Below are 22884 nucleotides of genomic sequence, written 5' to 3' on the forward strand. Positions count from 1 at the left end.
CTCACGGTAAGCAAACAACAGGCATGGCAAGAGGACGTCCCATTTCCGCCTCATTGGTTCTTCAAGACCCATAATCATGCCTTTCAGGGTCCGGTTGAATCTCTCAACCAGCCCATTTCCTTGAGGATGGTAAGGAATGGTGAACTTGTAGGTTACCCCACACTCCTTCCATAGAGACTTCATATAGTTCGAAATGAAGTTGGTGCCTCGGTCCGACACCACCTCTCTGGGGAACCCCATCCGGGAGAAAACACCCATCAGTGCCCGTCCCACCACGGGGGCCGTCACTGTTCTGAGAGGGATGGCTTCCGGGTACCTCGTGGCATGGTCCACCAAGACCAGGATGAACCTGTTGCCCAGGGCTGTCTTGGGGTCCAGGGGCCCAACAATGTCAATACCCACCCGGTCAAAGGGGGTACTGACAACTGGAAAAGGTTGGAGGGGAGCCTTCCGCTTCCTTCCGCTCTTCCCACTTGCCTGGCAAGTGTGACAAGTCTTGCAGTGGATGTCTACATCCCTTCGCATCTGAGGCCAATAAAAATGGGTGACAAGCCTGTCATAGGTCTTGTCCTGCCCCAGATGTCCAGCTAACGGAACGTCATGAGCCAAACCCAGTAGGAAGGCTCTGAAGTGCTGGGGTACCACCAGCACAAGGGCTGACCCAGGCTCAGCAGCCTTAGGCTCACTATACAGGAGGTCGTTCTCCCAGTACACAAAATGTGACCCTGACTGATCACCTGAGGATTGGGCTGAGGCCTGCTGCCTCATGCCCACAAGAGAAGGGCACACTTTCTGTTCCGCACAGAATTCCTCCCTGGAGGGACCACCATCCTGCTGCCAATGGGTCAGCTCGGGTAGATCTCCCAGCTCCGCAATTTGTTCCCCTGTGGGCTCCAGGGCATCCCCCTCGGGGTCTACCTCCTTCTGGACCACGGGAACTACGGGGGCCGGTTTCCCGCGCCTCCTGCCTCTTCTCTTCACAGCTGGGTCCTGGGCCGTACTTTCAGGCTCCGGGACCCCATCAACACCCTTACTCGCTGTCATGGATCGAGTGGTTGCACACACCCACTCTGGCACGCCCAACATTTTCAAATGCGCCTCCCTCTCCACCTTAGCCCAAGGGGAGTCTTCCAAATCATTGCCCAGGAGACAATCGACAGGCATGGCGGGCCTCACAGCAACCTGAAGAGTACCTGAAACTCCCCCCCATTCAAAGGAAACCTGAGCCACCTCGCACTCTTTCTCGGAGTTGTCGGCAGCTATCACGGGGTAGAATGCGTGGGGAACCACCTGCTCTCTGGACACCAAGTGACACCTGACAGCTGTCACACTCGCTCCGGTGTCTCTGAGAGCTTCCACTCTATGGCCATTAATGGTCACCCACTGCCTATATTTACTAGTGTTACTAGGCAGAGGGGGTGGAGGGACCATTTGCATGTCTCCTAGCGAGACCAGGGACATTTCTGCGGGACCCCTCCCACCATGGACAACCATCTTCTCCCCTCCCAGGGCTACACTCGCCAACTGACGGGGGGGTGCACGCGGCGGTGCATTCGAATCCTTTTTGGGACACTGGGGGTCATAAAACCGGTGTCCCACCTGCCCACAACCGTAGCAGGTTAGGGGGCCCCTATGAACAGGTTTACCCGTCGGGGCCCCTGGCTTCTTCTCAGGGGGAGGCTGGGAACCTTTCCCTTGGTTCCCTTGGGGATTACTTTGGGGCCCTTTCTGAGACTCCTTCTGTTTTCCCTTGTCCCCCCCACTCTTCTGCTGGGGACCCTGCCCACCTTTGGCTGAGTCTCCCACTGGACCCTTGTGGACCCTGGTACTGACCCAGCGGTCCGCCTCCTCAGCAAGTTTTCTAGGGTTAGATATCTTGCTATCAATCAGGTGCTGGCGCAGCTCTGGAAAACAGTTATTAGACAAGTGCTCCCAAGCAAACAAATCATAAAGAGCTTCATAACTTTCCACTTTGCTGCCCTTTACCCAACCATCCATGGCTCTGCAAAAATAAGACACATATTCAACCCACGTCGTACCAGGCAACTTCTTACATTCTCTAAAAGCTTGTCTGTACTTCTCGGGGGTTAAGCCATACCGCAACATTAAAGCATCTTTCATATGAGCATACGACATCCTATCCGCAACAGGCATGTCTAACAGGGTATCTCTTCCCTCATTCACAAAGCGACCCCACAACCCCGCTCCCCAATCCTTCTCAGGGACCCGGTGGGCCAACAATGCTAACTCATATGCTTTAAACCATTGACCAATATCTTCATTCCTATTGTAATCTTTGATCACATCTTTCGGGAAGTAAAACTTACTTTCTGCAGGCTCGGATGAAATGCTGCCACCAGAGGGATTCAATTCTAACTTTTTAGCTTGGATATCCAGCTCCCTCAACCTGGCTTCACGCTCCAAAGCTAACTTCTCTCGTTCAAACTCTAACTTTTTGATCTCCAAATCAGCTTCCCTTCTACCTCTTGCATTTTCTAACTCCAACTGCCCATTTATCATTAGCCTTGCCATCTCCATGTTGTAAGCTCGCTCTTTCGCCCTTTCTTCTCTTTCTTCAGGGGAAAGACCTTTGGAGGAAACACTGCTTCCGGGAGAGGGCACAGGTCCATTCACTGGCACCTCCTCATCCCCTTCCTCTGTGGGTACCACCACCACATCAGAGGGATTTCTGGACTCCCACCAGGCCTGCAATGCTTTATAAAAATCATCTTTTCTTGAGAGGCCTGTGGTAGGAACTTTAAACTGGTCGCAAAAGTGTTTCAGCTCATCTTTCTTGTATTTCTTAAGCTTGCTCCTCTCGAACTCTTCCACAACAACGATAGCAGGGGCAGTGACTCCGTTGTCACTCATGGTTAAAACTGGCAGTGTTCAAAAAATCAAGTTTCAAGAAAGCGGAGAACAAAAATAAGATCCTCCCCAATTAGATTGTGACTGTGTTATGGTCTGCTTTCACTATGTAGCGCACACGAATCACTGTACATGGGTCATAAGTGCAAAGTCCAAAATCCCACCGCTGCCACCAATGTTAGAGCCGGCTGTCTCTAGTTGGCAGAGGTATACACTTCTGACAAATAGGGACACTCCTTTTCTAGTCAGGGCAAGGGGATCACACCCTTTGATAACCCCTGCTCACCCCCTCTGTAGCTTGGCAGAGCAGAACAGGCTTATCTCAGAGGCTGTGCGTTAAGCAATTATGACCACATACAGTAACACCGTGAATGCACTACAAATGGACACGACACAGTAGTTTTATAAAAATAAGTATTTTTATATAAGGCTTAGCCCAAGACCAAAATAACGACAAACTGTACACAATCGGAATAAATACGTTGGGAAGGGAAAAAGGATAGTTCAAAGGTAGTTTCTTCTTTAGCACAAAGTTTTTAGTATCAAAGCAAATCTTCTTCTTGGCAATGCAGTTCTTAGCAACAGGGTAACCCACACGGGGGCTACACGACGTCAGGGCAAAGTTAATCCAAAGGTTCGGCGTTGACCGCGAGGAGCGCTACGTCAAGCCTGGAGTCACACGGACCCCCAACAACACAGTACCTTAGGAAAATGAAGCACACGATGATCGGCGGCGTCGAGCAATCCGGCGTCGCGTCTTCGGTGTCGATCCGGCCTCAGCAGGCGTCGTTGTTGATGATGCGGTTGCACAGAGTGAGCAGCGCTCACGGCGTCGAAGGGCACACAGGTGATGCGATCAGCAGCGGTGCAGACACAAGGTCCTCTGGAGCTAGAGCCGTACTCCCACTCACTGGCGTTGCTGCTGGCGTCGGTTGGGCCTAGCGTTCGGTTGTCGTGATTGCTGACTCTTTCAGAGGTGCTGGATTCACGGTTCCAGCAAAATAGCACTTTAAGCAGATGAAGTCCTTTAGCCCTGTGACTTCAGCAGGAGACTGGCACTTCTTCCAGTCCTTGGAGATTTTCTTAGCAAGCGTGAGAGTACACACACAGTTCCTCTCTCCTGGTTCCTTGGCAAAAATAAAGAAGCACTGCAGGATTCCCCCAACAACAGCACACTGGCAGAAGGGGTAGGCAGTCCTTAGATCAGCAGGCCTCTTGTCCTTGGTTACAGGGTTCCTTGTCAGAAGTGATCTAAATTCTTGGTTCAGGGGTCCTACTTTTATACCCCTGTTCGTCTTTGATCCCTTTGTCCATGCCGGGGGTTTCCCAACATCCTGGGTCCGTTGTGGGTGGAGCCAGCAGAAGCACCTGGCCTATTCACTGAGCAGGGCTGGGTCCTCAGACGCCCAGCAGGAGGTGGAGCCAGCATTGACACTGGCAGGAGCAGAGCTATCGGCCACCTGGCAGGAGGTGGGGCTAGGATTGTCCATGGCAGGCACGGAGCCATCAGCCGCTTGGCAGGAGGTGGAGCCGGCATTGTATCAGGCAAGGCAGGCTATCAACAACTACTCTCCCCCTACTCTCAACGTAACTGTCCCACTCATTCCACACTGACTCATCCAGACCTGGGGAGCCACCCAGCTCCTGTCACACACACACAAAACCAGCAGAAACCAGATATGGTTAGACAAGAAAATAGACACCTTCTAAAAGTGCTATTTTCGAACCCAGAGTCCAAAAACCATCCACACCAACGGATGCGTAATTAAACCCCGAGTTCAGGGATACCAAACTCGACATTGCACCATGCTCTCCGAGCCAGCGAGGATCATAGTACTAATAATCCCGGCGGCCCATTCTAATCAATGGAGAGCAGGCTACCTCGCAATAGTGAAGGACCAAGATGGCGGTCATTCACTATCAGGACATGCCAACTTGGTCAGGCGTGTCCTACCTCAGACTTACAATGCACCCGCCCGAAGGCCTACCATAGGGGCGACTAACATGAAGCCAAGGGAAGGTTTGGAGGGCTGGCAAGTAGGTATACTTGCGCAGCCTGCGTGACAGCACTAGGCTGCACGTGGGTTTCGCAATGACCTACCCGTAGACATTCTTTTACGAGGCCGCTCCTGTGGGTGGCACAACACGTGCTGCAAGCCCACAAGCGGCATTTGCGTTTACAAGCCCCGGCACTCTGGGTGCACTAGACGAGGGACTGATAGTAAACCAAATAAGCCAAACATGGATACAATAGATACATCAATTTAACATAGGGAGCACTTGCGCTATGGCACTGATCAGCAGTGACACGGCGCCCAAAGCATATACCAGCAAAACATCGTAAAACAGTAGAGGCAAAACAGAAAAAATGGAGGGGAGACTCAAGCCAATGATGTCAGGTCTAACAGCTCCCCTTGTGAGTGAGGCGGGGAGATAGAGGGTATATCATAAAAAAGCACTTACCTGCTGCTGCTTGTCCGGCCGCCTTCCCTGGGTTCTTCTGCTCCAGTCCCTGCACAGTGTGCAGGCACATATATCCCAATCAAGATGCAGCTCTAATGAGAGCAGCACCATGATTGGCCGGAGCATGCTTGTTTAACGCTTGCTCAGGTCCTCGGACCCTGTGCCTCTACTCTACCCGGCTGTACATCACAGCTCGGGTGGAGAGAGATCAAAGTGCGCATGCCAGTTTAGTTGGCTTTAGACAGCTGGCCAAACAGCCATGCACACTAATAGTGTGCAATTCTCCTCCATCTGCTCTCATCATGGCCCTGCCCTGCCCAGTCGTACCTGCCTTTAGCAGAAAGAAAAATAAAATGATAATGAAAGGATTTTATCATCATTTTATTTTTCCTGTATCCCTCAGCTGCCCTGCTAGCATGGAGAGGAGACGGTCCTCTGCCAACGTGGAGGAGCCACCGCTGCCAGCAATGACCCTCCACAATGCCCGACAGGATCTTTGTGCTACAACGATGACTATTAATGTCTCCCTGATTCTCCTCACACTACAGCAACAACCATTTGTGATGCTCTAGGCCTTGAATGGACATTTTTCATGCTAGACATTATCCTGGTCCCAGTTTAAGGTCAAGTTCTATTGTGGTCGGCCTGAACTTGTGAATTTCACCTGGTCTGGCACGACCAGATAGCTATGAGTGTTGCATTGTGCCTTTGGGCACAATACTTACCTGAAATCTTTAAAAATTACATTTAGTGACTTTTGGTGGTCCACCCTGACAAGGACTGTGGCTGCTGTTTGAGTAGGGTTTAACTCGCTCAACCAACAACCCAATTTCTCACAGCTTCTATTACCTGCAGTTGAATATAGTGTCTATTTTTGAGTGAAGGAGCTTTGGAAGTGTTGAACCCATTGATCATGGGTTATCATGTTTGGATTTTTTGAGTGTACGACCTCTGAACCACATGCTACGATCGGTCAGAACGTTTTGCAGTCCTGCCCAGATAAATTCTTCCCAGACAATTCTTACAACTTTTAAGGGTTCAGAAATTCTGCTTTCTTTTTTGTAAAGGGAACTAAGCATGCTTTCCTACACCTCTTAATGTCCTCTTTAACTCCTTGATTACTTCGGATTTGTGCAGCTCCTTCTTATTTACTGCACATTCTTCATCACACCCTGTGATTCTTTGTCTGCATCATTTTGTCTTTTGGCTCCTTTCTGGTTGGTGTCCCAAGCCATCTATGCAAAATGTACTCAGTCATCAATAGTAGCAAGCAAAAAAGTGTGCCAATTGCTTAATGAAAATCCAATTTTTCTTGGCTCATAGATTTATTACCACTGAAGGAAGAAAGAAAATGTTTGAATTTATCCATACATTCAGCACTACCATGATTGATATGAACATCAAAGAGGTGCGCTGGATAAATCTCTAACAGCAGTTGAGTCCATTTGTGATTTACTATGTTATAGGCTAGTAATTCAGTCCTACTCTTCTTTCAGGAGCATCAAGCAGGGATTCAACCAAAATTGCTCCATGGCACAGACATCAGTCTTTTTACCAGATTTAAAAATGTGACTAGGTACTCTCGGCCTGAACCTAATGACTCAGTCACAAGACAGAGGGAGATAGTCTGGCAACCAATCATGACTCATCCATAATAGACTTTTGTTAAAAAGGAAATGGTTTAACTTGATGAATTTCTGACACAGTCCTTTAAATTGGGAGAGCACTCTAAAGACACGCCTTAAAATCTGGCATCAATAATGCATCATCCGGTAACTGCCCATAAAAGAATATGTATTCATCAAGAGGTTAAAAGTCCATTGAATCTTCTGGATTATGAGGCAGAGTAGGTAAACAGGAACGTTTTCAGCTTTACTGCTCAAACTGGTTAAATATTATCAAAGAAAGGTTTTGAAGATTTACGTTACTAGTGTAGATGGGCAGGAAACAGTATTAAAGCTAATACTGTTTTAATGTCTGAAATTGTGTATCCTACGATGTAGATATCTGATAGTGATGCTTTCTTTAAAGGAAATACAATGTAATGTAATACAATGTAAGCAAATAGTAAGGTATGGATAATTACGTAGTGCTTAATATTCCTGACTAGCGGGTTAATTGTTTTGCGGACAGGTAGCATGCTACTCCATGGAAACCCAGTGTTAGTGATTTTGTCATGCATAAGGGTAACAGGACCTTGACTCTTTTGGCTGCCAGAGTGTTGACATTGGTTCCAGCCCGTAGACCCATTCACTCAACGTAATACTGCCCTATCGCCCCCACGTTCCTTGTGGTTCCGGAGTGCTACGCATAAAATTGGATGTCCGTGGATGACCGATCCATCGTCACTTGCAACAGGTAAATGTTAACACCCCTTGTCCCCCATTCACTGACACACGTTTTTCTTTTCATATATTATAAACACGGTTTCCTCCTTATTTTCTAATCTTGTAGGAAACTTCTCAGTCTAGAAAAGGCTGCCCGTTTAAAGTGCTGAGGGTAAGCTGTGTGTGATTTTGGTGTTGTAATGTTCAAAAAAATGTTGGTTACTCTTTCATGTAGTTACATATGGACATTTTATATTTTCTGTTTTGCAGAATTGTCTTGGCCCTGAGGAGAATCCCGTCTGAATCAGGGATTCGAAACGCGTAGGCCTCTGTCTGCTCTTATCACTCAAGTGTTCAAATTCAAATTTCAAAGCTTTATTCGATTATTAAAAACAATCATCAAAGCGTACAGTGTTAAAATACAAAGTAAGATGCAAAACATACAACAGATATTACAATAGGTGAAAACAGCTCAATTGGTAACAAGGTTAAAACACCAGGCTTTTCCTATTAGAGACAGCTTTTAGTATAAAGGTAGCGGTAAAAAAACAGATGTCCAATGTATCAAGTGCAAATAACAGTTTCAACGCTTGGGCAGTAGTAAACACAGAATATTTCTTAAAAACAGGTTTGAGGTAGTAGAGACGAAGGTGCAAGTAAAAAGGGCAAATAAGCATAAAGTGCAATGTGCTTTGCTTAGTTAGGCCATCACAGGGCAGGCGGTTTGGCTATAAATTTTCATCTGAGGAAAAGCCACCAGGTTATGGGCAATGCCTAATCTCAACCTGGTGAGAACAAACTGGTGAGATTGCTTGGTAATAGCTTTTAAGTACATAGGCATGCCCCTGTCTTCCAACATGTTAGAATAATAAGATACATGAGTTGACATGAGGCTACATTGGACCCTATGCAAGTTAGATTTGGTCCCTAGAAACACATTTTTAAGTTCTTTTTTAGGTACAGTGGCGGCACAATAGGGGTCATTGAAAATATCAAGATTAAAAATATCACTGTAAGAGGATGAAACATAATTTAACCAGGGGATCTTACGGACATTGACCAACCGAAGACAATCAAAGATTATCTGCCTAGTAAAATCAGTCTCATCCTTAACCCAGATTGACCTCCAAACCATAAGAGGTCTCATTCCTGTTAGGTCTGTAAGATAGTCCAGACCCACCTCTCTATGGCTAAGATCAGTGGATGCCGAGGAAGGAAGGTATAGGAGTCGTTTAAGGAACTGGTTCTCTGTAACTTGCAGATCCCTGTGGTTACAGTAGCCCCATATACCTGATCCATATAGAGCAATGGATACACATCTATGCCTATAGATATTTAACATGTCAGGAATGCGGCGACTACCTAGTTTAGATGCAAAGCAAAATACTCCGGAGGAGCATTTGCCCATCTTAGCATTCACGTTCAAAATCTCGGGTGCCCAAGTCCCTCTATTATTAAGTTACACTGAGATAGCAGAATTTGTCCACTACCTCTATTCTGTGATTGTTGAAATGAAATGATTTAGAAAGTTTCATCCGTTTCAAGTGTTGATTTATAGCGCATTTTTGAGTGAATTTCTTGTACACAAGTCTTTTGACATGATTGTTTGACAATTTGTTTTTCTGACTATTTGTATTGGTATTTAACTTCTATAGTGTACAGTTTTTCATAATTTGTTTTGAAAACGGTTCATATAAATTGAGAGAGCAGTCTTTTTCCGTTTCCTCTTCCGTATTGTCCCTTTCCGCCTCCTTCACTTCCATAACTGATATATTTGTTAAACCAGTCAGGTGGAGTGATTGGTATGGATGTATGTATGTAAGTTGAATGAATGTGACACGACTGATTGAGTGGTGATGCCCTCATATTTCCATTTTATTTTGTATATTTCTATCGTGTTGTGTCTAAGTGTCTTTTTATAAGTGTATAGTATTGTGTTTGAATTGACTTATTTGCTACATTTCATAAATCGCTTTGAATAAATAGCTATTTAGTAGCTCAACCCAGTTTGGAATTTTCTTTCTGCTCTGGTTGTCAACTGTCGTTTTGGGATTTAGTTATCAGTTTTGGCATATTTTTTGTTATATAAGGGTAACAGTCTGTCATGCCATGTCATACATTTTGCAATATAATTTTTTCGCAAATTTATTGTGCAAAGCCTTGCATGTGGAGGTTAAAGTTGTTTTATTCTCGAGTCATATGGGAGGCATATTAGAAACTTTGATATTGGGAGCTTTGACATTATGTTGTACTGTTGTTTATATAGCACTTTCTGACATTTACAAGGTGATAAAATCCTTTTTGGGTGTGTAGCGCACTAATCCGTGAGATATTTGCATCATTAGAGATATCTACCATGCAAATTAATTTACAACTTTCCGTATTTTTTATTACAAAGTTGTCAGATGATTTGTAAGCAGTTTGCCATGTAATTTGTTAAATAAAGTTGTCACAAACAGTTATGCAACCTGTCATACCATCAGTCCTTAACAAAGGTATGCAAACTGTTATAGGCAGTCATTCAGATGATTGCACATGCAGTTATGCAGTTATGTAGTGACAATGCAAGCAGTTATGCGAACAATCATGCAAGGTGTGAGAAAGTGGGTTGTTGGTTGAAGGGAGTGTGAGCCCTTCTCAATCAACAGCCCAATCATTGTCAGGGTGAACCACAAAAAAGTACTAAATTAACCTGTACTTGGTAGCTTGGCAAAAAAACAGTCAGGCTTAACTTAGAATGTGTAAAGTATCTATGCAGCACTTAAACAGTAATAAACAGAAAACACAACACAAGAAAAATCCCACACTAATTTAGAACAGCATAGTGAAATCTAATCAAACATTTGAAATCAAAATGACTAAAGTCCAAATAGTAGAACTGGAGACGTGAAACTCTAAAGATTTCAATGGAAATAGGGCATAAATGTAGGTGTACTCTGGGTTATCTAGTCACAAGTTTAGGACGACTGCAATGGAGTATGGGCCGGATACATGGACCAAGTTTGCCCCAGTGAATGAGTTACAATCTTCAAATCCTGCGCAAAGAGTCCAGTTCATGTGGATTAGCAGGGAAAGCATTGCGGATGGTTATCTTTGTAAGAATAAACAAAGTAGAATCCACTCAAAGTGATAGTGATCCCTAAAGTGATGGGGAACACACAGTGTTGTTTAAATGCCCCTCACACACCAACAGGCCCCTTGGTGTCATGCTTCATCATCGGGGCCTTCGCACCCCTCTACGGGATGCGGCGTGCTGCGACTCGCGGATACGCAGGAGCACTTGGAAGTGAACTATGTGTGGGGGTGTGTGTTTAACCAAAGTGTGAGTGAGGTGAGGTGAAAAAAGTGAATAGTTAAAAAATACCTGGCACGTGGGAGGATTTTTTTTTTAGGTCTCGCGACCTATCGATGCGCGCAAGCGCATCGAGCGTAGCGAGAATTCATGTGGCGAAAACATCTTCAAACCAAAGGGCTTTCAGCCCCGCGGTTTTCATGCAGTGCCCGTGTACATGCACGCGCATCGCATGCAAGCCCAGCCCAGCGCTCCCCTCATTCACGCCCACCCACCAGGCTCTCCCGCCCCCATCAGGCTTCTCTCCCAATCCGCCTGCCTCCCGCCTGCCTCCCCTCGCGCATTCACGCCTCCCACCAGGCTTTCCCGCCCCCATCCGGCGTTCACGCCTCCCACCAGGCTTTCCCGCCCCCATCCGGCTTCCCTCGTAATCTGCCTGCCTCCCCTCGCTCGCATTCCCGCACCAGGCTCTCCCGAAACATTATTCATTTACTGCTCTCTCCATACTTGCATGTGCACAGACTTTGGTATGTTTAATCATCGACATGGACCTTCACATATGCGTTCAGGGCCGTGACTCACATTTCGCCTTCCTTCGTGCCCAGCCCCCCTCCCAGCGCTGCCTTGTTGGTTGATTGATCTCTATCGACCTCGCAGTTTGGTGCCTAATGAATCTGCAGTCCTGTGCTGCCTACCTTCATAAACATTGAGAAACATTTCCCTGCAAATTACTTCATTTACCGCTCTCTCCATACTTGTATCTTACTCCATCCTCTTTGATTTATATTAAACTTTCTCTATTCCTTCACAACCACCCCTCCCCCCTCCCCCACCCCAGATCGCGTCTCACGGCCGCCCGGCCGTGTCATCGCTTTCACTTCGCTTTCACTTTTACTCCCGCGTCTCTTTAAACACAGCTTGCACTTTGCTTTCTAGTTTAAAAGCTTGACAGTGTGTGTGCCTTTTTCTTCAACTAATAAAACTATTTGTGCTAACTGTACTTCTAGCCTTTCTCCAAAATGTCTCTTTTTCTCTCTGCCATCAAAACAGCAGCGTGCAAGTTTCCTGGCACCAGCACCGAAAGGGTGCAGTGCATTCTCTTGCTAGAAAATGGGGGCAGATCCTTCTTATCCGTGCTTCTCTCTTTGTCAGCCTCCATTCGCTGGTGATGACGCCTTACAAGTTACAAAATGTCTTCTTTGTGACTCAGCTTTCCAGAATCCCCTCCAACTTTGAGCTCGCTATGCACATTCTGGGCTTCAATTAGATGTTTTACATTGTTGCAGAATTTATTTTTTTAAATCGAAACATCAATTATCTTTCACTACCCGAAAAGATAACGCTCTTTTGCTACCTCTGTGTGCTATTGCTTGTAACATACGTGTGGGATTATTTCACACTTTAGTTCCTCTTCACCATTAATTGTTTTAAGTATGGTGCCGCTTTTACTTTAATTTCTTTCCCGAATGCACACAGATTTCCCCTGTATCTTTAAAGACGTGAGTGATGCAGTTTAACATATAGCATGTTCTAGCACCTTTATTTGTATATGAATGGCACCACATTCACTTTAAGCGCGCCTTTAATTGTTTTTGTATTGCCCCGCTTTTATTTTCATTTCTTTCCCGAACGCACTCAGAAGCCTGTTCTTCCCCCATCCCTCAATCACCCCGTCCCGCTGTTCACGGTTGAGAGATCTCTGTCCTGTCTGACCCTCATTTACACCACCCCATCTCCACTCTTAACCATTTTCCTTGCTACTGTCTCCTGAGCGCCCCTCGCTTGTTTTTATTGGAGCTGTTGTAATTGTGAGGTTTATGGCGGGGTATTCTGGACGCCTGAAAGTGTGCAGAACAAAGGAAGGAATTCCATGGCTTGCAAGAGTGTGAAACATCACATGTTTTCACCAGTTGGAAACGAAACAAGAACAGGATACTTTAGTGCTTTAAGCTGCGTCATAAAGATTGTAATCTGTTGCCTGGCAGCATCTGTGAGATGCAAATCAACTAACAGCAGGAAGCTAAGCTCCGGAAAAAAAATAGAAGTCACTGCTGAAGTAAGGGGTAAAAACACAACTCCCTCTTCGCATACGTTTAAATGCACGGAAAATGCTATTACTTTGTAGTCGTCAAGATAAATAAAAATGTCATCTTTGCCTATATTTTACAAAGAGAACGGACCCAGGAAACTCTGTCAAAAGCCGTAAAATACATCACCAAGAAAAGATGTAAATTAAAACATTAGCTTTACATGAAATACTGTTGGCCAGCCCCCTTGCCCCTATGCGTCTTAGTGTCACTGCGCCTGCTGCACCACTAATGCATACATGTAAATCGTCAGTGTGAACTATGCCCATGCTGTTAATAGGATATCTGCTAATATTACAAGGAACAATGTAATAACAGTCCCAGCAACACTAACAATACATATTAAGTCCAGTAAGCTCAGCTGTCAAACAGCAAGTATTAAATCGTAATTAAAGCACTAGTCCGGGCCATTACTGCAGTTTCTGTGTTAAATATTAAGGGACACCACCTAATCACTCAGGGACACCATCACACCACTCAGCAACACCACCACACCACTCAGGGAAACCACCACAGCCCTCAGGGACACCACCACAGTCCTCAGGGACACCAACACGGCACTCAGGGACACCACCACAGCCCTTAGGGACACCAACACAGCACTCAGGGACACCACCACATCACTGATGTACACCACAAAATCATCAGGGACACCACCACATCACTCAGGGACACCACCACATCACTCAGGGACACCACCACACCACTCAGGGACACCACCACACCACTCAGGGACACCACCACATCACTCACGGACACCACCACATCACTCACGGACACCACCACATCACTCTGGGACACCACCACATCACTCTGGGACTCCACCACATCACTCTAATACACCACCACATCACTCAGCACCATAACAGCATCACTCAGCACCACAACAGCACTGTCCTTGCTGGCTAACAACAAGCATTCCCATAGCCAATAGGACTCGCATTAGGAAAGTGTAAGCTATTGGCTTTGTAAATAACAATGCTATTAATTTATATATTTTCAATGCCAACACATATTAAAAAATGTATTGTCATTTACAATACCAATAGCTCACACTTTCCTAATGCGAGACCTATTGGCAACGCCAGTGCTTGTTTAATTTAATCCCCGGCTGGTATTGTTAAAAGAAGTGCAGGGCGTGGTTAGATAGATACGTGTTAGGGTATCAAAACCACTGTTTAGAGTGTCAACATGTTTCGGAGGTCAAAGCCCCCTTCTTCAGGACAAGGGTTATGCACTTACCCTCCCCTTACTCACATGTAAAATGTAAAAGTGTATTTAAAATAATTACCACAATGTGTAATATTCCTAACTATGTTTTTATGTTAGTGAATGCAGTTGCGCCCAATTGGCGATAGAACCTGTGGAGAGAAATGCACAGATAAACACATAGATCTATAATGTACAGACCAGTGGAGAAAAAAGCTTCTCTGAATACAACAAGGTCTAACCAAAAATAATGGAACCCTGTAAAAAAATAAAACACAAATGGACATAACACAGTACTTACAGACATATATACAAAACACAAAATTACTCTCTACTCAGATGGAAAGAGAGCAAACAATAGGAAAGATAAGTCTTACTTAAAGTTCTCAACTATAAGACCTCATGAGCCTATGCGTATATTGGGGGATCCTTCCTTTCTGCTCAGAAATGACCTATAAAACATTAATATATGGGGTTCAGTTGGAAACACGGTACTAAATGCACCAAAGCGATGAAATAACTGCTCCTCTCTATGACCAAAACTCACGGTTACTGCAATGGCTAATCGCCTGCCTTCCCTCAACGCGGCTCCGAAGAAGTGAGCATGGATCGCGTCAAAGCCCTTATATATACTCTCCCTAGGAGTAATTAGTGATAGTAAATTGATTAATGAGGTCCGGGGGATGCCCAAATACGGAGATCGTAATCTAGGAGGGTCCGGTGTTGCGCTCCCGGCTTCCACTACCTAACGCGCATGCGCATAATAGCTTGTTTAATGCGCATGTGCGGCACCTGGAGCGACCGCGCATGCGTGAAGCAGGAGCGCTATACTTTTTACCGGAGATGGAAAACCGGGGAAAAAAAGGGAGGCTGGATTTTACGTGCCTAGGTATAGCGTATTGTGATTAATAAATCAATTGCGTGTGCTTAGGTATAGCGCATTGTGATTAATAAATCTATCGCGTGTATCTTAAGTTGATTACATGGGAGGGCTCATCATATGTGGAATAATGTGGGGAGCCAGAGAGTAAGTGAGTCTGTTAATCATGGGGGACCCCAGGAGAAACGGTCCCTATAGATAAGTAATTAGTCTTATCTGTTTGCATAGAAAACTGGTGAGCATGACTTAATGGTAGCAATATGACTTAATAAAACCCCAATGTCATGGTTTTGAATGTGGCCCCAAATATACGTCAGCTGTCAAATGCATTGACCGGATAGAGTTTATCTTAAGAGGTTCCAAGGAATGGAATCATTAGGCCCTATGGTGTCGGTTCCCAACCGGAACACCCACCGTTGTTCTTTTTCCAGGAGGCCCACCTCTGAGGGTAGTTGTTCTATTACCGTCCACTGTAGCTCATTTACACAGTGTTGGTGTTCAATGAAGTGGGCTGACATTTTTGTTGTGAGTTTTTTACACCTGATGTTACTTTTGTGTTCATTTAGTCTCACTTTCACAGGTCTTGTGGTCATTCCCACATATTCTTTTCCGCACGGGCACGTGATCAGGTATACAACATTCTTGCTGTTGCAATTTGTAAACACACGTTGCTCCCACTGTGTCCCATTCGAGAAGGTTAGAATCAGGCATTTTTTGGTAAGATGGCAGTTGTTACAGTTGCCACACGGATGGTGACCATGTATGCCCTGCAGTCTTGTTTGGTCCCTTTTTGGAGGGGGTGGTCTTGTGTGGACGAGCATGTCTCTCAAGTTCTTGCCCCTTCTGTGTGCAAACAGCGGTTTCTCCAAAGTTAGGCCGCCACTTGTCAAAGTGCGCCAATGTTTATTAACCAATTTTGTAACTTGGTTGGTTACTGGGCTATACGTGGTGACACATACTGTCCTTTTTTCCGCATCATCACTCCGTGGATTATCCTCCAGGAGGGCCTCACGGTTATTATTTCTGGCCCTTTTTAATGCTTTTTTGATCACAGTTTCCGGATATTTTCTCTGTCTCAGTTTTATGCTGAGATCCTTGGCCTGAGATTTGTATTTAGCAATGTCACTGCAGTTCCGACGTAGACGTAGGAACTGTCCATAGGGTAGATTCTCCCTCAGATGACGCGGATGAAAGCTGTCGAATCTGAGGAGACAGTTCCTGGCCGTCGGTTTGAAGTGAGTTTCTGTTTTGAGAATGCCTGCTTCGTGGTAGATATTTAAATCCAAGAAGACCATACTTTTGTTTGACACCTGGTGAGTAAATTTCAGAAATGCATTCTGGTTGTTAAGCCAGTTGGTAAACTCAGTTACCGTGGTCTCATCTCCTTCCCAGATGACCAAGATATCGTCAATATACCTCCGCCAGGTGCGAATCCTCGCCCTGTATGGATTGTCTGGATGAAGGATTTTTGTGGACTCCAGGTGATGGACATATAGTCCGGCCAGACTTGGGGCAAAAGTACTGCCCATACTGGTCCCATGTTTCTGCCAGAAGACAGTGCCCTCATACTCGAAAAAGTTTTTTGTGAGGGCCAATGAGATGCATTCCAATACTACATTCCGTGGGGTGTGGTATTCCCAATTAGTAGAGTGCAGTACCTCCTCAATGATTTGTAAGGTCTCATCGTGTGGGAGGCTCGTATAGAGGCTCTCCACATCTAGGCTGAGGAGCATCTGAGAGGTGGGATCAAAAGTCTGGTTATTTAACAGTTGGAGTACTGCTTTGGTATCCCTCAGATACGTATCAGTGGCTTGTACAATCGGTCTCAAAAAAGCATCCGCAAACTTGGAAAATGGTTCCAAAATAGATGAGATGCCGGAGACAATGGGGCGGCCTGGAGGGTTTTCAAGGTTTTTGTGCACCTTGGGTATGGTGTAAAAATATGGAATGCGTGGATTCCTCTGTATCAAGAACTCAGACTCCTTCCTGGTAATCCAATCGTGTGCAAGTGCCTCTTCCACCATGCCTCCTATCTGAACTCTTAATGATTCAGTTGGGCCTTCAGTTATTAAGTCATATTGCTACCATTAAGTCATGCTCACCAGTTTTCTATGCAAACGAAACATGTTGACACTCTAAACAGTGGTTTTGATACCCTAACACGTATCTATCTAACCATCCCTGCACTTCTTTTAACAATACCAGCCGGGGATTAAATTTAAAAAAAAATTCCTCCCACATGCCAGGTATTTTTTAACTATTCACTTTTTTCACCTCACCTCACTCACACTTTGGTTAAACACACACCCCCACACATAGTTCACTTCCAAGTGCTCCTGCGTATCCGCGAGTCGCAGCACGCCGCATCCCGTAGAGGGGTGCGAAGGCCCCGATGATGAAGCATGACACCAAGGGGCCTGTTGGTGTGTGAGGGGCATTTAAACAACACTGTGTGTTCCCCATCACCTTAGGGATCACTATCACTTTGAGTGGATTCTACTTTGTTTATTCATATAACTAGGGAGACTGAATCCACTGACTCTCTCTCTCCCCCCTCCTGTTAAAATCTGGTTATCTTTGTAAGCCAGACATCATGGACGGTAGTCGCAGTATCGCAAGGATCTTTTCGGCCATTGATGGAGCTTCGCATTGGTGTTCATTTCGGGTTGTTGATGCTGTAGCACAAAGTGCAGATCTTGCATTGTCAGTCATTGCTGGTGGTCACTTTAGCAAGAAGAGTCTGATTCATATGAGCTTTATGTTGATAGTCATTGGTGCAACCTAATCTCAACAAGATCCTTCCCAATAGCAAAACGTTAGGGCTAACCAAGATGGAACGGAGTTTTGATACATGAACTTGACTGGGCCTGGCTTCTTTTTAGCTTCGGACTCAGAAGAATTTCAGAGAACAAAATGCTTGAGAACGTAAAGTTTAGTGGGGCAAAGCAGCTGGTGGTTTTCAAGGAGAGGGCATCATCGGCAGAGAGTCACTGTACAAAGTTGCAGTGAAGATTTCTATGTTCAGAATTAGACTCTTTTTTGGAAGTCCAAAATCTCCGGCGAGACGAAGTTGCTGGTTGTAGCAGACAAGGGCTCCACCTTCCGTTGCAAGTAGCCACTTAACAGGACTTGCTGCTACAGAGAAGAATTTGGTAATATGGAGAAAAACGTAGCAGCAGCTACCGAGAAGTCAGACCGACGGTTGGGTGGATTGGTGAGCAGTTATGTCCCAATTGTCTCTTGGTTCTGAGAGCACTTTTTTACTACACATTTCCTAAGTCACAAGTTTTGGATTTGGGCTATCTGGGTACCTTTAGCACCATCTCCAAGGCCCAGGACTGGAGGGGCACCACTTGGAGGGTCAGATTTAAATCAGGCTAGGTCCAGGTGTAGGTTCAAGATGGTTGGAGCCTTTTCTGTTGCAGTTGTCATGCATATCTTGCAAGCAACCGGAATACAAGCCAAATATAGTCTCCACTAGTGACAGAGGAGCAGTGCATGGCATGTAGCTTACAGAGAGCCAGATAAATGGCATTAGGGCATACATGAGCAAAGGAGCAACAACACGTGGTGAACATTGGTGATAAGGCAGCCAGTTAAAAGGCCATTGTGTTTATGCAGGGCTGACAGAGAAGAAGCACATGGTGTGCACTTGTGATAGGAAATCACACAAATTATCATTGGTAAGCCCAGGAGTCACCCCTGGCATGTAGTGGTTATGTCAAACACAGTCTTCTCCTGTGACAGAGAATCAGTACATGGAGTGCACTGGTTACAGACAGCAGGATAAAAGCCCATTGTGCCCAGCTAGGAGAAACAGAGGAGCTGCATATTGTGTGTACTGGTTACAGGCAGACAGATAAACGTCCATTGGATCCACCTACAAGTGACAGCAGAGCAGTATGTGTAGTGCACTGGCTACAGGCAGCTAGAGAAGTACCGATTGGGTCTACTCAGGAGCAACTGAGGAGCAGCACATGGAGGGCACTGGTTATTGTCAGCCTGTAAATGACCATTTGGTCTACCCAGCAGTGTCTGAGGAAACATGTACTTAAATGCAGATGTGGAACAGGTATCTTTATTACTAAAAAGATTGTTCATTACCATGCTCTTTTTGGGTGGCACTGGAGGATGGTTTCTTGTAGGTCTTGAAGATGGGGGACTTTTAGATTATTGCTGGGAATTGAATGACTTTCCGTTGCAGGAGCAGGGGGCTTGGCCCAAACCTGTTTCAGGTCCAGACAGGGTCCGACCAGCAAATCACAAGCCACCCCAGAGGACATTCCAAAAATCTGCAATGCTTAGGCCAGACATCTTTTTTTTTCTTTAAACCAAGACGTTTAGCTAAGAACAGTGGGCATCTGTGCAGATACAAGTTTAAAGGGTAGCACATGTAAGACAATTTGCTTTGCAAAATAATTTAAAACAGCACAGTTGACAACATTTACACCCCTAAAAAGGCCTTCCAACTTTCACACATTAGAATCTGTATCATTTACATGAAATAACACATTTGAACAAAAAACACTTTTAAATTCTAAACTCTAACATTATTACATGCAACAACGGATTTAGCAATCAGTGGAAAAGTATGACTGCTCTTTCTGAAGCAAAACCAGCAAAATATGCCCACTTTCCCATGATAAAGAGGGATAAGGGACAGGGTCCAGGGAAATCTCAGCACAGGTTTGAAATGGTTCATGGATGTATTAAAGAAGGGCGCGCATTGAGCATTGCTTGGTGTCTGCATTATAGTTACCAGGATGCCGACGGTTGCTGTACATTACAACAGTTCCATCGAGACGTGCTTATTTTGCTGTGGCAATTGCGCAGTGATTAACGCGTTTTAGGTTCCCCTACGTGAAAAGGTCACATATTTGTCAACCAGGGACATTTTTTTCTGTTCAATGTATTTTTTGTTAATGGATTTGCATGTTGTAATTAAAAACCTGCACAATAAAATCAATTCCTTTTAACGAGCCCTGTGCATCTCCTCGACGTTATCGTAAAACGTAGACAGAAAGAAAGGCAAAGCCTTACCTTTCATTTAAAAAAAAAAAAAAAACTAACACATAAAACCCCGATGAAAATACAATTATAATGAGATGTTTAAAAAGTAAACTCTTCCCCGTTGCGAACAGCATTTATCTTTGCTCTTTTCATAGATGTGCATTTTGAAAGCTATCGTCCTTCGCCCACTGCGCGCTCATCACGTTCCCAGGCTTCTTTACACCCCTCGAGGCTGCAATTGATATTTTCGCGTGCGCGCGGAGACTGAAGCAGCGCAGCCCGGGTGGAGTTCTGCAGTTCCCGAACTAAAGAGATGCGCATTTTCTTCCAAAACAGGCCATCTGGAAGGTGTAAAAACTTGGCAATTCGCACATGTGGGGTAAGAATTGTCTCGGGAACCGACGCAGAACAAACAAGGTAAAGAACGCACAAGAAAAACAACATTACCATTTCGCTTCCCTTGGAAGTCGCAATTTAGAAAAAGAATGTAACAGTTTCAGAAATTAAATGTGCAAGACAATTGCTGATTAGGATAGTTTGTGTGTAGATTTGCATTCATGCTTTTATTTGCGATGTTTAGCCGCACGTGATGAGGATTTACATTCTCAGTGTAGCAGGGGGCAAGGTATTTGCAGTGCATCTGTGACGGGAGCTATGCCTGTCAGTCATTCAAATATATACTGGTATGGAGATCCATCAGTTATGTCATGTTACCCAGGGCTTTAAGTGGGATGAAAAAACTGGGGGGTCTCTCAAAGGGGAGTGGCCGATATATTTAAAGGCGTGGCTTGAAACACTTTAGTTAGAAATCTCTGTTTAGGATTATGTGCTGCCCGACTGGTATTTTGATGTTTCTATCTTTGCATCCAGATATATAATATGACAAGTAACATTACACCTACAACAAGCCATGGTTATTGGCTTTGTCAGTGGGTGTTCTTTTTTTTAGGATCAGTTTATGGTGATGCCCGACAGTCCCCCAAACATAATAACCCTCCTGATGGCGGGTCCAGATTTCCCTTGGGATTTTTAATATAGAGTGCCACGTCATCCGTGTACATGGAAACCAGGATTTCACGCTCACGAAATCTGACCCCCGATGAACATGATGTTGGCGCAATCTGGCTGCTAAGGGTTCCATGGTCAGAGCAAATAAGAGGGGGGACAGGGGCATTCTTGACTCGTACCGCACAAGATTGGGAATGGGCTGGACAATAGACCATTTACACGCAGTCTAGCACTGAGGGAGGTGTATAATAGTTTAATAAGGTTCAGGAACTGCCGACTGGGTCCCAAGTATTGTAAAAGTTTGAATAAAAGGGCCACTCCAGTGAATCAAATGCCTTAGTTGTGTCATGTAAGGCAGCAATCGCTGGCACGCTCAGGAATACGATGAACATGACCACAAATTGGGTGCCATTGAGTGATTTGGCACAAACCCTGATTAATCAGGCCAGACCACGACAGGGAAGAGTGGTGCTAGAGGGTTCGCGATAAGTTTTACCAAAAGTTTATTGTCTGCATTTATCATGGAGAGCGGTCTACAGGACTCGCATGAGGTAGCAGATTTGCCAGGTTTGAGGATAGTAATAATGACCGCCTCTCAAAATGACTGGGGTAGCTCCCCTGTTTCTGACGATGCTTGGTACATAGCAACGAGATGTGTAGTCAGTATAGTGGCAAATTCTTTATAAAAGGATGTCCTAAAGCCATCCAGTCCAGAAGTCTTATTGTTTGGAAGGCTGCGAATAACCTGCAGGACTTCCTACTCTGTGAATTGAGAATCTAAATATTGCCGATGTGCGTCATCCAGCCACAGCAATTGTATAGTTTCTAAATATTCTGTGATTTGATCAGGGTGTGCTTGGATTCAGTTAGATAGAGATCGGACTAGAAGGTGGTCCTAGTGCTAAGTATCTCAGCGGGGCTGGTACGGTGATTCATTTGTTCATCTAAGAGGTCTACAATGTAGTCACTCGCTTTATGTGAGCTGATCATGTGGGCTAAGGTCCGACTAGGAAGCCCTCCCTCTCTGTATCTGCAGGCCTTACGCATCTCGTCCCCAGAAAAGGACTTCGCACTCTGCCTCTTCACTATATTCCGATATTGTGGATCGGATTCGGGCCATGATGGCTCGATCGTTGGTTTGGAACAGTTCTAGCTCGAACGCTCTATGGTCGGACTCGAGCCTTGAAAGTCGCATATGGATGGCCTTCAAGATCCCACCTGCTTTACGATGCATACCCCCCTTGTAACTACTTTAAATACCTCCCAGAGCACTAACTGAGCCAGTATTCAGAGCAAAGTAGTTGACAAGTGCAGTTCTAACTTCCAAGCAAAAGACCTGGTCCAGTAAAACCCCTGTGGTAGGCCAAGAGAAAGCATGTGGGACAGAGAGTGGCATTGTCAGCTCCAACAGCACTAGAGCATGGTCATATAATGTATGTGGGAGCATGAAGATGCTGGTTGTCCACATCAGGACCTCTTTAGTAACAATCCAGTAGTCAATTCCCCTGTCGCTGAGGTAATGCATGTGCCTTCCCTAAGTGCGCTATTTAAGAATCGCCAGGCGTCAGTCAAATTATGGTCCTGCATTAGAGTTTGAAGTTATGCCGCAGCGTTGGGGTGGGGGCAGTGAGATACGCCAGACCTGTCCATATTCGGGTCTAATACCACATTAAAGTCTCCACCACAAATTACAGTCCCGGACCTAAATTTGCAATATGTCGCCATACCTCGCTGAAAAAC

Source organism: Lissotriton vulgaris, chromosome 3_1, assembly GCF_964263255.1.
Source record: "Lissotriton vulgaris chromosome 3_1, aLisVul1.2, whole genome shotgun sequence".
NCBI lineage: Eukaryota > Metazoa > Chordata > Amphibia > Caudata > Salamandridae > Lissotriton > Lissotriton vulgaris.